The sequence below is a fragment of the Sus scrofa genome, chromosome 14, assembly GCF_054392235.1.
Source record: "Sus scrofa isolate SSC_HxYL_T2T_F1_AM1 chromosome 14, Sscrofa_HxYL_maternal_Yorkshire_Landrace_v2.0, whole genome shotgun sequence".
Classification (NCBI taxonomy): domain Eukaryota; kingdom Metazoa; phylum Chordata; class Mammalia; order Artiodactyla; family Suidae; genus Sus; species Sus scrofa.
The window spans coordinates 149,938,435-149,953,003 of record NC_139396.1 but is presented as its reverse complement, the minus strand read 5'-3'; the positions used below and the strand labels follow the sequence as shown (position 1 = coordinate 149,953,003).

Here is a 14,569-nt window from a genome sequence, read left to right as displayed (position 1 = left end):
TTGGTAGAAGACATACTCAGTAAATATTTGTAATGAATGCATAGATTTTACACATAACAAGTGCTTAATAAATACTAAAGCATGCTTGGCTAAAATAATCCAATAACGCCCTACTGTTGTTTCTTCATAGCACTTACCACTGTCTGAAATTATCTAGTTGGTTCATGAGTTCACAGGTTTCTTGTCTGTTGCCACTTCTCCCACTAGACTATAGGGAGTTTATAGTCTAACAAGCAAGGCTCCTGTTTGCCTTTTTCACTGCTGTGTCTCTAGACAGTTAACAGACTGTCTGACAGTTTGTAGGTGCTCAGTAAGTGAATGAATGAAAAAAAATCATATCACACTGTTATGGATGAATTCCTGCCCTCATCCCATGCATATGTTGAAGCTCTAATGCCTAATTTGAGCATCTTTGGAGATAGAGCCTTTAGGGAGGTCACCGAGGTTAAATGAGGAGATAAACATAGGGCCCTAGTCCAATAAGATTGGTATCCTTATAAGAAGAGGCAGAGAAAGACTATACTTTCAGGGATCATTTCTATGATTTGTTACTAGAGAAGTTTCTCTGAATGCATAGAGCACCTGCAACCATGAGGAGGAGATGTAGGAAAAAGAAAAAAAGAAGAAGAAGAAGAAGAAGAGGAAAAGAAGAGGCAGAGATACCCAGTCTCACTCTCTCCATGTGAGCTCAGAGGAAAGGCCATAGGAGGACACAGCGAGAACTGACTGCAAGTCAGGAAGAGAGATCTCACCAGAAACCAAACTTGGCAGCACTTTGATCTCATATGTCCAGTCCACAGAATTGTGAGAAACAAATTTCTATTGTTTAAGCCACCTCATCTATGATATCTGTTATGGCAGCTATAGTAGACCAAAATATACACAGTTACTAACTCACTATCTAGCCCTTGGGCAAGTCACGTAACCTCTGTGTACCTTAGTTTCCTCACTTAGAGTTGTGATGAAGATTAAATGAGTTAATCTAGGTAAGGCCCTTAGGGTACAGTATTAGTGTGAGTTATTTGAATTAGTAATAGAAGGTTCAATCAATTTAGTGAATTACAGCAATCATGCAAAATTTTAGAACTCCAAGGACGACAATTGGAAAGACAATGTCACCTGGGGAAAGACGTGACTTGGAGAGGCCTCAGACAAATAGGCAGATGGAAAAGGGGCAGAAGAGGAAGAGAAGTTATTCTAGTGTGAAGATGCACTCTGTGACTTGTCCAGGGGCAGCAAACAGTGTAGCCTGGCTTGGGCAGAGAGTCTGTAGAGCAGAGAGTTCCACTTTTATCCACAAAAACATCAGTCTTCCAAAGTAAGGGAAAAGCCAGCAGACGTTCTGAGTGTGCTTTGCATCGCTGGTGATTCCATTTAGTTTACCGGCCTTCTCAGGTTTGTCACCAGGCCCTGCCCATTGCCAGCTGTCACTTCTCTCCTTTTTGGCACCGTGCTCTTTCTTACTCAGCACACTCTGCTTCTGTTCTCCTCCAAACACCCACCAGGGTCAATGTCCTTGTGCAGCAGGACGTCAGCCACAGTGCTACACGGTCCTAAGTTTGCTTTCCCCTCTCTTTCTGGCACACAAGGATTTGCTCTATAAAGAGAATTGAACTAGAATGTTCAATGTACTGTCAAGTAAGTTGATCTGTGTAGACAGCTGGAATAAATTGTTTGGTTTTATGGGTTTTAATCCTCAGAACTGAGGCAGGGTTGGGGTCTGAAGCTGTGGGCCACACATTGCCTTTATCTTTCTTCTTTGCTCTTCCTGTAGAACTGAAGGGTTGGCCTTTGTGTCTGTGAACTCATGCCCATGACCTTGCCACTCCATGCCTGGCAGGATCAACACCAGCCAACAGTCTCTGCCACAAACTCTGGGTGCAGGAGAGGAGATGCAGGTCTTGGAGGGGAAAGCATAGGCTGGTCCCTTGACTCTTTCTTCTTCTCTAGCCCTATCCCTCTGGGAAGGCTGAGCCTCTGGTTCCTCATCTGTAAAAGGCACAGGCAACGGGGAGGATCATGTGAAAGCTCTTGCCCCCAAGGGGTGGGGGCAGGGGGAGGGGTGGGGGGAGGATGGGGTTGTTCTCCTTGTTTCCACCCTCTGCCTGTCATTTGTTCTTTCACCTTCCCTGGCCTTGCGGTGGCTGGATCTCTGAATTGGGGTTGAAGAGAGGAAGGCCCCAATCAGCCTCAGGGGCCTTCCTCTGAGGTGACTCGGGGTGGAGTCATCCACACCATGGATGGTGCATGCCCCAGGGGGCAGTTTTGTGAGATGCTGTTTGGGAACAGCGAGCAGTGAGAACCCGAGACTGACCCTGAGGCTCTCCCACTTTGGCAGCTCCTCGGAGCAATGGGAGCCTGCACTGCCAGCTTCTGATGCAGCCTGACTGTCTACAGCGCCTGTTCCCTACAGCATCATTTTAGACTCTGATGCCTCCAGCCCCGAGTGGGGAATGGGATGGAAGGGGCTGGTGTGGTGGGGAGCTGGGGAGCATGTATCCCTTCCCAGTGAAGGTAGTCACTTCTCATTTCTTCTAATTTTCCTTCTATTGAGAGGGAAAAATGAGCTCAGTGCAACCAGGTCAACTAATTTTTCCAGAGAAATGGGGCGTTCAGGTCTTTAGATGAAACTGCTTATTTTAAAAATATTGGAAATTAACTTAAAAAAACCAATAACAATGTGAGCAGAACAAAACACAAAGTCACAGATTGGATTTGGCTCAAGTTTTCAGCCTCTGCTTTAAAGTAATCCACGTGAGGAGTTCCCATCATGGCGCAGCAGAAACAAATCTGACTAGGAACCATGAGGTGGCGGGTTCGACTCCTGGCCTTCCTCAGTGGGTTAAGGATCCGGCATTACCATGAGCTATGGTGTAGGTCTAAGACACTGCTCAAATCTTGTGCTGCTGTGGCTGTGGTGTAGGCCAGCAGCTACAGCTCTGATTGGACCCCTAGCCTGGGAACCTCCATATGCCATGGGTGTGACCCTGAAAAGACAAAAAAAAAAAAAAAAAGTAATCCATGTGAGCATATTGGTAAATGCTTAGCGTTAATGTTTTGTGACTCATCTGCATTTTGGGGGCAGGGGCTTGTCTAAATACTCAGCAACAGTCAAACAATAGCCTGATGACTCTGCCAGGAAGCAAGTGGTCTTTACCTAAGGACCCAACTCTCCCAGTGTCTAACTATGGAATCTGAGCCTCTTAGAGTTGAGGTTACCAGCTCTCCTTGGACCACCAATCCTGTCTCGCTCCTCTTTCAGCAAAAAAGATAGTGAAGATTAGATGGGGTAGGGTCTTGCCTGGGATCACTCAGATTTTTGGTGAACCCGTTGAAGCAATAGTGCACTCTCCCAACCCCTGGTCCTATTTTCTTCCTCTTTTCCTAGAGCTTCCATTTCCTGCTATTAAATAATTGTTTTTCCTTCAACCTCAAACACATTCTCCTGAGAAGTGGTATTCCTCTGAGCCACTGGGATTTCAAGCCATTGAAGAATGAAAGGCAGGTTGAATGACTGGCCAGCATTGTGGTTCTTTATGGTTAAGGTCAAAATCAGGACGAACAGAATGTAGAATCCCAGGGGTTCTAATATGGTAAACCAGAAGGCGCTGACATGCATTTTCATCTGACGCCCTCTAAATTACTTCACCAAGAGTAACTACACCTCCCATTTATGAACAACATGGCAACATGTAAAAACAGACAAGAAAATGCATCCAAATTAAGAATGCTGTGGCATAGGTCTGCAGCTACAGCTCTGATTTGAGCCCTAGGCTGGGAACTTCCATATGCCATGGGTTTGGTCCTAAAAAGATAGACACACACACACACACACACACACGCACACACACGCACACACACACACACACGGAATGCAGTGGAAGGAGTTCCTGCTGTGGTGCAGTTGGTTAGGAATCCAACTGCAGCAGCTCTGGTTGCTGTGGAGGTAGATTTGATTCCCTGTCTGGAACAGTAGGTTAAAGCCAGGGAACTTCTATATGCCATGGGTGTGGCCATAAGAAAAAAAAAAAAAAGAATGCAGTGGGAGAAAGTGCTGTAGAATCTCAAAACTGTGACTTTTTTTTTTTTTTTGTCTTTTTGTCTTTTTGCCTTCTCTAGGGCCACTCCCACATCATATGGAGGTTCCCAGGCTAGGGGTAGAATCAGAGCTGTAGCCACTGGCCTACACCAGAGCCACAGCCACAGCCACACGGGATCTGAGCCACATCTGGGACCTACACCACAGCTCACAGCAACGCCGGATCCTTAACTCACTGAGCAAGGCCAGGGATCGAACCTGCAACCTCATGGTTCCTAGTCGGATTCGTTAACCACTGAGCCACTACAGGAACTCCCCAAAACTGTTATTTTTTTTATTATTATTATTTTATTTTATTTTATTTTCCCACTGTACAGCAAGGGGATCAAGTTATCCTTACATGTATACATTACAATTACATTTTTTTCCCCATCCTTTGTTCTGTTGCAACATGAGTATCTAGACATAGTTCTCAATGCTACTCAGCAAGATCTCCTTGTAAATCTATTCTAAGTTGTGTCTGATAAGCCCAAGCTCCCGATCCCTCCCACTCCTTCCCACTCCCTCCCACTCCCTCCCTCTCCCCCTGGGCAGCCACAAGTCTTTTCTCCAAGTCCAAGATTTTCTTTTCTGAGGAGATGTTCATTTGTGCTGGATATTAGATTCCAGTTATAAGTGATATCATATGGTATTTGTCTTTGTCTTTCTGGCTCATTTCACTCAGTATGAGATTCTCTAGTTCCATCCATGTTGCTGCAAATGGCATGATGTCATTCTTTTTTATGGCTGAGTAGTATTCCATTGTGTATATATACCACATCTTCCTAATCCAATCATCTGTTGATGGTCTTTTGGGTTGTTTCCATGTCCTAGCTATTGTGAATAGTGCTGCAATGAACATAAGGGTGCATGTGTCTCTTTTAAGTAGAGTTTTGTCCGGATATATGCCCAAGAGTGGGATTGTGGGGTCATATGGAAGTTCTATGTATAGATTTCTAAGGTATCTCCAAACTGTTCTCCATAGTGGCTGTACAAAACTGAGACTTTTTATTTTATTTTTTATTTTTTTATTTTTTTTTTTTTATTTTTTTGCTATTTCTTGGGCTGCTCCAGTGGCATATGGAGGTTCCCAGGCTAGGGGTCGAATCGGAGCTGTAGCCACTGGCCTATGCCAGAGCCACAGCAACGCGGGATCCGAGCCGCGTCTGCAACCTACACCACAGTTCACGGCAACGCCGGATCGTTAACCCACTGAGCAAGGGCAGGGACCGAACCCGCAACCTCATGGTTCCTAGTCGGATTCGTTAACCACTGCGCCACGACGGGAACTCCCAAAACTGTGACTTTTTAAAAGCTTTTGTATATTAGGCAGGAGCAGGCAAATATTTGAATGAGGATGGGGGTGGGGCTGAGTGTCCTGCTTTATACCAGATATTTGGCCACTGGCTGGTACAGAGCATTGGAAAGGTGTCTGCTCCCCACACCTCTGTGTGAGGCCCCTTCTGTAGAGATGGTAGACAGACCTTGGTTGGCCCAGGAGGCAGGCTTCCTCCTTCTTACAAGTATCTGGGGCTCAGACCAACCCTCGCAGAAGAAACCTTAAGGAGAGGGGTCCATGGCCAGCCACAGATGCTCAAGCTGCTGGCCGAAAGAGCGTCCTTGGTGTTTTGACGTGGTCTTCTGTTGGCATTGTTGTGGCAGGGGCATAATGTTGCCATAAAGAGCCTCTGAGCATATCAAATGCCACCGTCACACCTCCATCTTTAATCCCTCACAGAAGCTGTTTATGCTTCTGTGTACTCCTCTTCAAGAATATTACACCTTAATTTTATTAGCTTTTTCAGAGAACTCAAGCAGATTACAGAGGCTCAATTTTCCCTTCCAGAAGTCATGCTGGTTTAATTAGTTAATGTTTGTAAAGTACTTGTGAGGAGGGAAAATGCTGTAGGAGCACTAAGTGTAAGTAGTATTAGGAGTTACTCAGTGTACTTTACTGTAACATCTCCAGGTTGTAAATGTCATCCCTTCTATCTCACTGGGCGTGTGTTAGTTCTGACTATCACGTAATCCATTCCATGGAGAGCGTTTCTGTTTCCTTTTGGGGTCACATGGGCTCCCAGGCCAGTTGCAACTCTGTGACCCACAGCTCTCCGCTTCTGTTGCAGCTAAGAGTCGTGGCAAACTCTTAGAACAAACGTGTCAAAAATAGTGATGAGTCCTCTCATTTTCTTTTCCTCTTTTTGCAAATACTAACGCGTGCTCACCATGTACCAAACCCTCCTTCCCTTTTGGTCCTCTTTTCTTGTCTGGGCTCATGGTTTTGCTGGGTGACCTTGGACCCATCAATTCACCTTTCTGCTTTCCTTGATCCTGTTGGCTGTGTTACAAGGACCTAACACAAAACATCTGGAACTAAAACTATGCCCACGCTCAGTTCTGTATTCCTGTGTTAATGATCTCACCTCTGCCAGCTTTAAGGAGTGAATGAAGGAAAGCCCATGTTGCTTACACTGCTTTCACACTGGTATAATTTTGCCCTTCAAACTTACAGTGATTTCTCCCTTATTATAAGGGAATACAGTGTGACACCTATATAATTTTTCTGAGTTTGTTCTGTATTAAAATGTTTCTCAAAGGTTTTATGTGCTTCCCCGCCCTCTTAAATAAAAACACAATTTAATCTTGTGAGGGTCATTTCCCTGAATATCCATTGTCACATTGCCTGCTACCTTTCATGCCCTCGGGAGCACTTGAGGTTGTAGTTACTTGTGTCCAAGCAAAGTCACCCCAGATTGTGATAATTTTCAAGTTACTTGGTCTGTTTTCTCTCCCTCTCCAAGCAGTACTTTCCCTTCCCATTTGTTGCCTTTAATCGTCGGTAGGCTAGGAAATGGGAGAGTTAGGTTTGTTAGAATTAGGTTAAAATAAGAGTAAATAGGCTCTGAATGAGAGACCAAGAAGCTCTCCTCTAAGCCAAGAACCCAGGTTGTAATGTGTAGACTCTTGGATATACACATTTTAACTACTTGATGGCCTTGTCTTCATCCTTCTCCAGTTGCGGCTCTCATCTCGATGGGGTCAGGCTTATAAAATAAGTGATTCTGGGCAAGTGTCCCTGCACACTGAAAGAAAAACACTATAGTTCTGATACCGGGAGTTCTTAGAGACGTGCACAAAGTAGATGTCGGTACCTGCTTGTTGAATAAATGGCTCCAGCAGCTTTTCAGGCAGTAAGAAATTTTAGAAAATTGTGGGTTTAAAGACACGTTGAAACACAACTGTACTCCTGCGAGAAAGATACAAATTTATAAGTCAGGTTTCCTGGAAAACCTCAAAGTTCTCTGTGACCCCAAAAAACATTGTAATGAAATCAACCTTTCTTTTTCTTCTCCCAGAATGCTTCACCTAGAGAATTTCACAGCCAACAACCACCTGTTGTCATTTTCCATTTACCACCCTAAATGCAAATGTGTCTCTGATTTCCTGAAGGTGAGAGCAGAACACGTCTGCATCTTTGTTTTTAAAAGGAGAAAGTAATTCAAGGCTCTGTACCCTGAGGTACATCCCAGAGAGGTGGCCCTGCTCAGTTTTCAATAAGTGATGAATGACTTGGCAAAGACCACATTCATTTCATTTCTAGCTCTGACACTTTTATTCTCTATGGTCTTAGAGTGACATGCTATGTCTTTTATTAGTCCAGTCTACACTGTGTAATGTCTGCAATAGGGAAAATACAAAAATCAACTTATGAATTATTCTTTAGAATTTGGTTATGCCTTAAAAGACACTATATAGTTCATGATCATGAATTTGGGTGTAGGATGGTCCTGGGATTGAATCCAGGCTGTGTCACTTCCTAGCTGTAACACCAAGGACAGTTGCTTAATCTCTCTGAGCCTCAGTCTCATCCAAAATATGGATGTTTCAGTTACTCATTGCTGTCTAACAAACTCACCCAAGGCATGGTAGTCTAAAACAACAGCAACCATATATCTTTTCAAGAGTCTGCTATTTGGACAGGATTCAGCATAAATTGCTCATCCCTGTCTCACATACTATTGTCAAGATCTCTAATAAAGTTACATTCAACTGGAAGTTCAGCTGGGCTGCAACATCCAAGATGGCCTCACTCACATTACTGGAAGTTGGTGCTATCAGCCAGGGTACCTCAGTTTTCCATGCGGCCTCTCCTCCTCTTATAGTCTAGATAGACCTTTTTTATAGCAAGACAGCTGGGGTCCAAGAGAGCAAGAATAAAATCTGGAGTTCCCGTTGTGGCGCAGTGGTTAACGAATCCGACTAGGAACCATGAGGTTGTGGGTTCGGTCCCTGCCCTTGCTCAGTGGGTTAACGATCCGGCGTTGCCGTGAGCTGTGGTGTAGGTTGCAGACGCGGCTCGGATCCCGCGTTGCTGTAGCTCTGGTGTAGGCCGGTGGCTACAGCTCCGATTCGACCCCTAGCCTGGGAACCTCCATATGCCGCGGGAGCGGCCCAAGAAATAGCAAAAAGACAAAAAAAAAAAAAAAAAAAAAAGAATAAAATCTACCAGAGCATTTTAAGACCTAGCCCCAGAACCGACACAGTGTCACTTCCCCACCTCATTCTATTGATCGAAGCATGTCACTAAGCCAGTCACATTTAGCTAAGTGGAAATAGACTCTTGAGGGAAGAAATGGCAAAGAATTTAGGACCATCTTCAGTCTCCCGAGGCAATAGAAATGAAAACAAAAATAAACAAATAGGACCTAATCAAACTTACAAGCTTTTGAACAAGAAAATAAATCATAAACAAGATGAAAAGACAACCTATGGAATGGGAGAAAATATTTGCAAATGATGTGACTGACAAGGGCTTAATTTCCAAAATATACAAACAGCTCATACAACTCAACAACCAAAAAATAAGGCAGCCCAATGGAAAAATAGGCAGAAGATTTAAATAGACATTTCTTCAAAGAAGACACATAGATGGCCAATAGGCACATGAAAAGATGCTCAGCATCACTAATTATTAGAGAAATGCAAATCAAAACTACAATGAGGTACCGCCTCACACCAGTCAGAATGATTATCATTAAAAAGTCTACAAATAACAGGGAGTTCCTGTCATGGCACACTGGAAACAAATCTGACTACTATTCATGGGGATGCAGGTTCAATCCCTGGCTTTGCTCAGTGGGTTGGCATTGCCATGAGCTGTGGTGTAGGTCGTAGACACAGCTTGGATCCAGCATTGCTGTGGCAGTGGTATAGGCTGGAAGCTGTAGCTCCAGTTTGACCCCTAGCCTGGGAACTTCCATATGCTTTGGGTGTGGCCCTAAAAAGCAAAAAAAAAAAAAAAAAAAAAAAAAAAAAAAAAAAGGCTGCAAATAACAAATGTTGGAGGGGGTGTGGAGATAAGGGAACCCTCCTAGACTATTGGTAGGAATGTAAATTGGTGCAGCCACTATGGAAAACAGTGTGGACGCTCAAAAGAAAGCTAAAAATAGAATTACCATATGATTCAGAAATCCCACTCTTGCACATAAATCTGGACAAAACCACAATTCAAAAAGATACGTACACCCCTGTGCTCATAGCAGCACTATTTACAATAGCCAAGACATGGGAGTAACCTAAATGTCAACTGACAAAGGAATTATAAAGAAGATGTGGTACATACATATAATGGAATACTACTCAGCCATAAAAAAGAACAAAATCACATCATTTGCAGCAACATAGATACAACTGGGGATTATCATACTAAGTGAATTAAGTCAGTGAAAGACAAATATAATATGATATCACTTATATGTAGAATCTAAAATATGATACAAAGGAACCTATCTACAAAACAGAAACAGACTCACAGAAAGAGAGAACAGATTTGAGGTTACTAAAGGGGAGAAGGGTGGGAGAGGAATGCACTAGGAGTTTGGGGTTAGTGGTTGCAAACTATTACGTATAGAATAGATAACAAAAAGGTCCTACTGTATAGCACAGAAAACTATATTCAATATCCTGAGAGAAACATAATGGAAAAGAATATAGAAAGAATGTATATATAAATGCATAACAGTCTCTTTGCTGTACAGCACAAACTAACACAACATTTTAAATCAACTATACTTCAATTTTAAAAAAGAATCTACAAGTTCCCATTGTGGCTCAGCAGGTTACAAACCTGACTAGTGTCCATGAGGATGCAAACTGGATCCCTGGCCTCACTCAGTGGGTTAAAGGTCTGGCGTTGTCATGAGCTGTGGTGTAGGTCACACACAGATGCCACTTGGATCTGGCGTAGCTGTGGCTGCAGTGTAGGCCGGTGCCTGTAGCTCAGATTGGACCCCTAGCCTGGGAACTTCCATATGCTACAGGTGTGGCCCTAAAATGCATAAAGAGAGAAAGCAAGGAAGGGAGGGAGGAAGGCAGGGAGGGAGAGAAGGAAGAGAGAAAGAAAGAAAGAATCTATGGCCATTTTTAACTCAACACAATGGGTATACATAATTGTCCTTTTTTCAAAGGGTTGTTATGAGAATTCAATGAACATAGGCAGTCAGTAAAGCCCTTAGTAAATTACTAGTTGCTTACTACTGTTATACAGTATTGAATTAATATGAAGCCACTTGTCTTTACCACTTGCGATCTGGAAGTTTTGGTTATTCTGTCTGGCTCTTGGTTCCTTCTTGCCATTTCTGGTTCTATCTAACAAGTGCTAGCCTCATGGGAGATGGCTGAAGAAAGACAGTAATAGTAAATATTTATTCAAAGTGTTAGTTGTGTGACAAGCACGGTCCTAAGCCCCTTGCTTATACTACAGACAACCTGAAAGGTACAGGGCTAACCTTATTGTGTAGAGAGGCTACTGAGTCACAGAGAAGCAACGAAAACAGCTTAAAGTAAAATAGCTAGTAAGTAGTGGTGCTGGGATAGGAACATATGAATCAGACAGCCTGGCTGACCCCAGAACCCTATTTGTTTATTACACAACCGTGAGGTCCTTTCCAACTCAAAAACTGTGTTGCTTCTACATCCAAAATATATAAAGTAGTTGAAAGAACTTAGTTTCCTGTTACAAAATACAAAATGGAGAAATGGAGTCCAGTGGAATTATTTGATTGAAATGTGGTCAGAATAATTCAGAACTTAGCCCTCTGCTCTTTGGCTCATACTCTACCTTCAGCTAAAATAGGGAAGAAATATCTGAGTATAAGGCTGTCTTTTGCACTTTGGATATTCAGCGCCAGTTCTTAATTCAATTGCTTCTCCATTGCCTTGACTACCTTCTGTAAAATGGGGTAATGACAACTGGATGGTATTGAATCCATCACCACATGCAACGCTGATTGGGATGAAAGTCTCTGTATAAAAGGCATTCTTATTTTTAATTAGTCATTATTATCAGGTGTTCTGATTCATTGTCACAGAACCTTAATTTCTGGTTGTATCATCTGCAGTTCTTTTTAAAATGATGTCTCAGACATTAAGTTATGCTGTGCCCAAGCCACTCATGATCTAAGAGGATCTCAGATTTTTTTTTTTTTTTTACCAGCATGTTTTCCCCTCCTACATCTTTCTGAAACAAAAATGAAGATGGAAAGGGGGAACCACGTATAATGCCTCTGATCCTCCTTTCTGTTGCAGTGACAGGATGGAGGCAGGAAATATGAAAAGCATCCCCAAGGCTCAGATTGTGATTTAGCTAATTTATATGGCATGATTTCATCAATTCCAGAGAGAGCGTTTATCTCATTTAGGTTTTGGGAAGACTGTGTGATGGTGGGAGTGTAGCTTTAAGTCAGGAGACCACGACTGGAGCGCAGATGCCCCCACTAACTAGTTGTCTAATCCTTAACAAGTCACTTTGTCTTTCCAGGCTCATTTTCCTCATCTGTCAAATCAGATGAAGGTCATGGAATAGACAATCTCTAAAAATCCTTCCAGCTCTACAGTTCTATTCTGGGTCTGTCTGCACCTGCAGACAGTGATGTGGGGGCAGGAAGGGCACTGGGGAGGGAGGCACATTTAGTCAAGAGAATAAAACAGTTCTACCTGCAGCAGCCCTGTGTCCTCACGTGTTATGGAGACAGGCTGGTTTCAGAATATCCAAATAATTGACTGGATTCCCTCCTTTTGTTGCCAATGGACACACAGCTTTAGTTTTTCTGGGAGCAGCAGCTGCTTTTCTGAAATTTCCATCCCGGGGCTTCTGTCTCCGCTGTGTCCTCCCGGAAACCTGTCATGGTTTTTTTCTGGATGGATGCCCAGAGAATTTTAATACAGTCACAGAAAAAGTACTATGCATAACAAAAAGCAAAACCAGGTTATGGGGTGATTGTTTATTGAATTTGGTGACTTCAAGGGCTTGGAACATAGAAGGCTCAACAGCACCATTTGTGCTGCCAACCAGGAGCCATTGCTAGGGACAATTAGTTCCCTTAGTTAAAGGTTTGAAGCCATAGAAAGTAGTCCTATAGGATATAGGCCACCCTGGGTCCTGCCCCAGATCCTGACACCTCCAGGCACTTCATAACTGGCTGCTTAATTAAATTAGTTGTTTTCCCATAATACCCCTCTTTTCTTCCCTTTCCTAATAAGTATTTGCATTTCCAGTGGGGGGGGGGTGTGGATGGGGGAGGTCCCTGCCCTCAGAAAGCTTATCAGAGTTCTCCCACTTAAGTTAACTTTAGAAGGTGTAGTTTTCCAACTTTAACTTGTAGAAAATTCCCTGACAGAGGTAGCTAGAAATGCACATTCCTGGACCCTGGTCTCAGATGCTCATTCAGTAAATTTGGAGCCAAAAAACCCCTATATTTTATTCATCCCAGGGCAGCTTGATGTAGGAGGGTGAAATGCTCATGGCTAGAAACACACAGCATTATCAGAAACAAAAATCTAATGTTTGCCTTTGTGTTTCATATGGTCTGGATAAAAGTCGTGAAAACTGATGCTTAATATTTAGGATTCCTGGCATTAACATTAAGGTCATCACTCTGTCTCTCTTTGATACACATCACCCTCACGGGCAGATTCTGAAAACTTAAAGCGGGCAAATTACTACCTCCCTGAGGGAGAGGTTAAAAAGTTAAATGAGTTTATGCATCAGGTAAGTGACTGCTCAATAAATACTACTAACAACAAAATATGCCATTGTTATCCCCTGGGGGGGGGGAAGACAAGGATGTCGAAGGCCCAACCTGTATCCGTATTTGAGATTTGGTCACAGTTGGCGCCTCCTCTGGTGCCTGGGAAATGCGGCCCTGGACCTCAAGAGTCATCACCCCAGGACGCCCAGGGGGCGTCCTTATTATGGCAGTAGTTGGTTCCTTGGACAGTCCCCCCTCCTCAGCCTCCAAAAAGATGTAGTGGGTTGAGCATTTTTATTTTTAGACTTCCCTCTGGACCTTTGGCCCAGGTGTCATTGTGGGTTTCATGGGCGGCGGAGCTGGGTGTGGCAGGGACCCCGAGGGTCCCTACGATCTAGGACTCTCCACAGTCCGGAGGTCTGCGGACGGGGTAAGGAAGCCCCAAATCTTCCGGAGCAGGGAACCAGAACAGTTGGCTTGGGGACCCCTAATTCGAGTCAGCTGTCAGAGGATTTGAGGCCCCAGCCCCGGAGGGCGGGGAAGGGCTGGGGTTTGGGACCCCACATCTCCCCGCCCGCAGAGGCCCCAAGAATTACTTCTGGTTGAGCCATGTAAGTAAACAAGCACAGGATCCACTACTTGAATCCCCATCGTGAAGACCCGAATCCCTGGAGCCCGCACTGGCTACGTGATATTGGGAGCCAAGACCCTGCGGCGGTGCCCGGCGTTGGCTTGGCCCGCAAGGGAGTGAAACCCTCGGGGCCTCGGAGCGCCAACCTCGGCCACTGTGTTGCAGCCAATAACCGGAGAGTTGGCTGGATTTTGTCTAAAGCCCACTCTACATCATCAGGCCAGGACGGCCTCAAGGACCAGTCCCCCTCTTCACTCCCACCCACCCCTACCGGCCCGCCCCGGAGAGCGGGGAATCAAAGGCACTTTCTTCTACCCAGAGGCCCAGTGGCGTCGGGCTGGAGGGCCGCACCCGTGGAGAAGAGGACTGACGGGCCATCCTTCTGCTGGGGACCCGGGAAACCCGCCGCCCTGCAAAGAGTAGCTGGGACTATCGCGCGCTCGCACACGCACACACACGCGCACACGCGCGCACAAACACACACGTACACATGTGCACACAACCCCCAACCAATGAAATAAAGTAAAAGCCCAAGGTCTCCCTTGGGGACCAGAGACGCCCTCCGGAACCGGACCGAGCGTGGGTTCTCCCAGGGCATCAGAGGGCCTTGCGGAGGAAGGGGGAGGCGGGCAGTGCGGAGGCCCCGGCTCTGGCCCCCCCTCCTCACCACCACTCCCTAGACGTTTGAGGAGTCTGCCTGGGCGACGACGGCCGCGGGACGCTGGGGCGGACAGAGGCCGCCTCGCTGCCAGCCCGAGTCCCTCGGAGCCCACCGCACACACTCGCGCTGCGTCCCCTCCCCCCTCCCCCCGGCTCGCCGCGACCCCCGCC

At 45.1% G+C, this 14,569-nt stretch overlaps 1 pseudogene; it reads left to right on the top strand.

Moving 5' to 3' along the window:
• Positions 1-513: 513 nt before the first annotated feature.
• On the top strand, positions 514-608 carry LOC146397087 (small nucleolar RNA U3; annotated as a pseudogene).
• Positions 609-14,569: the final 13,961 nt, after the last annotated feature.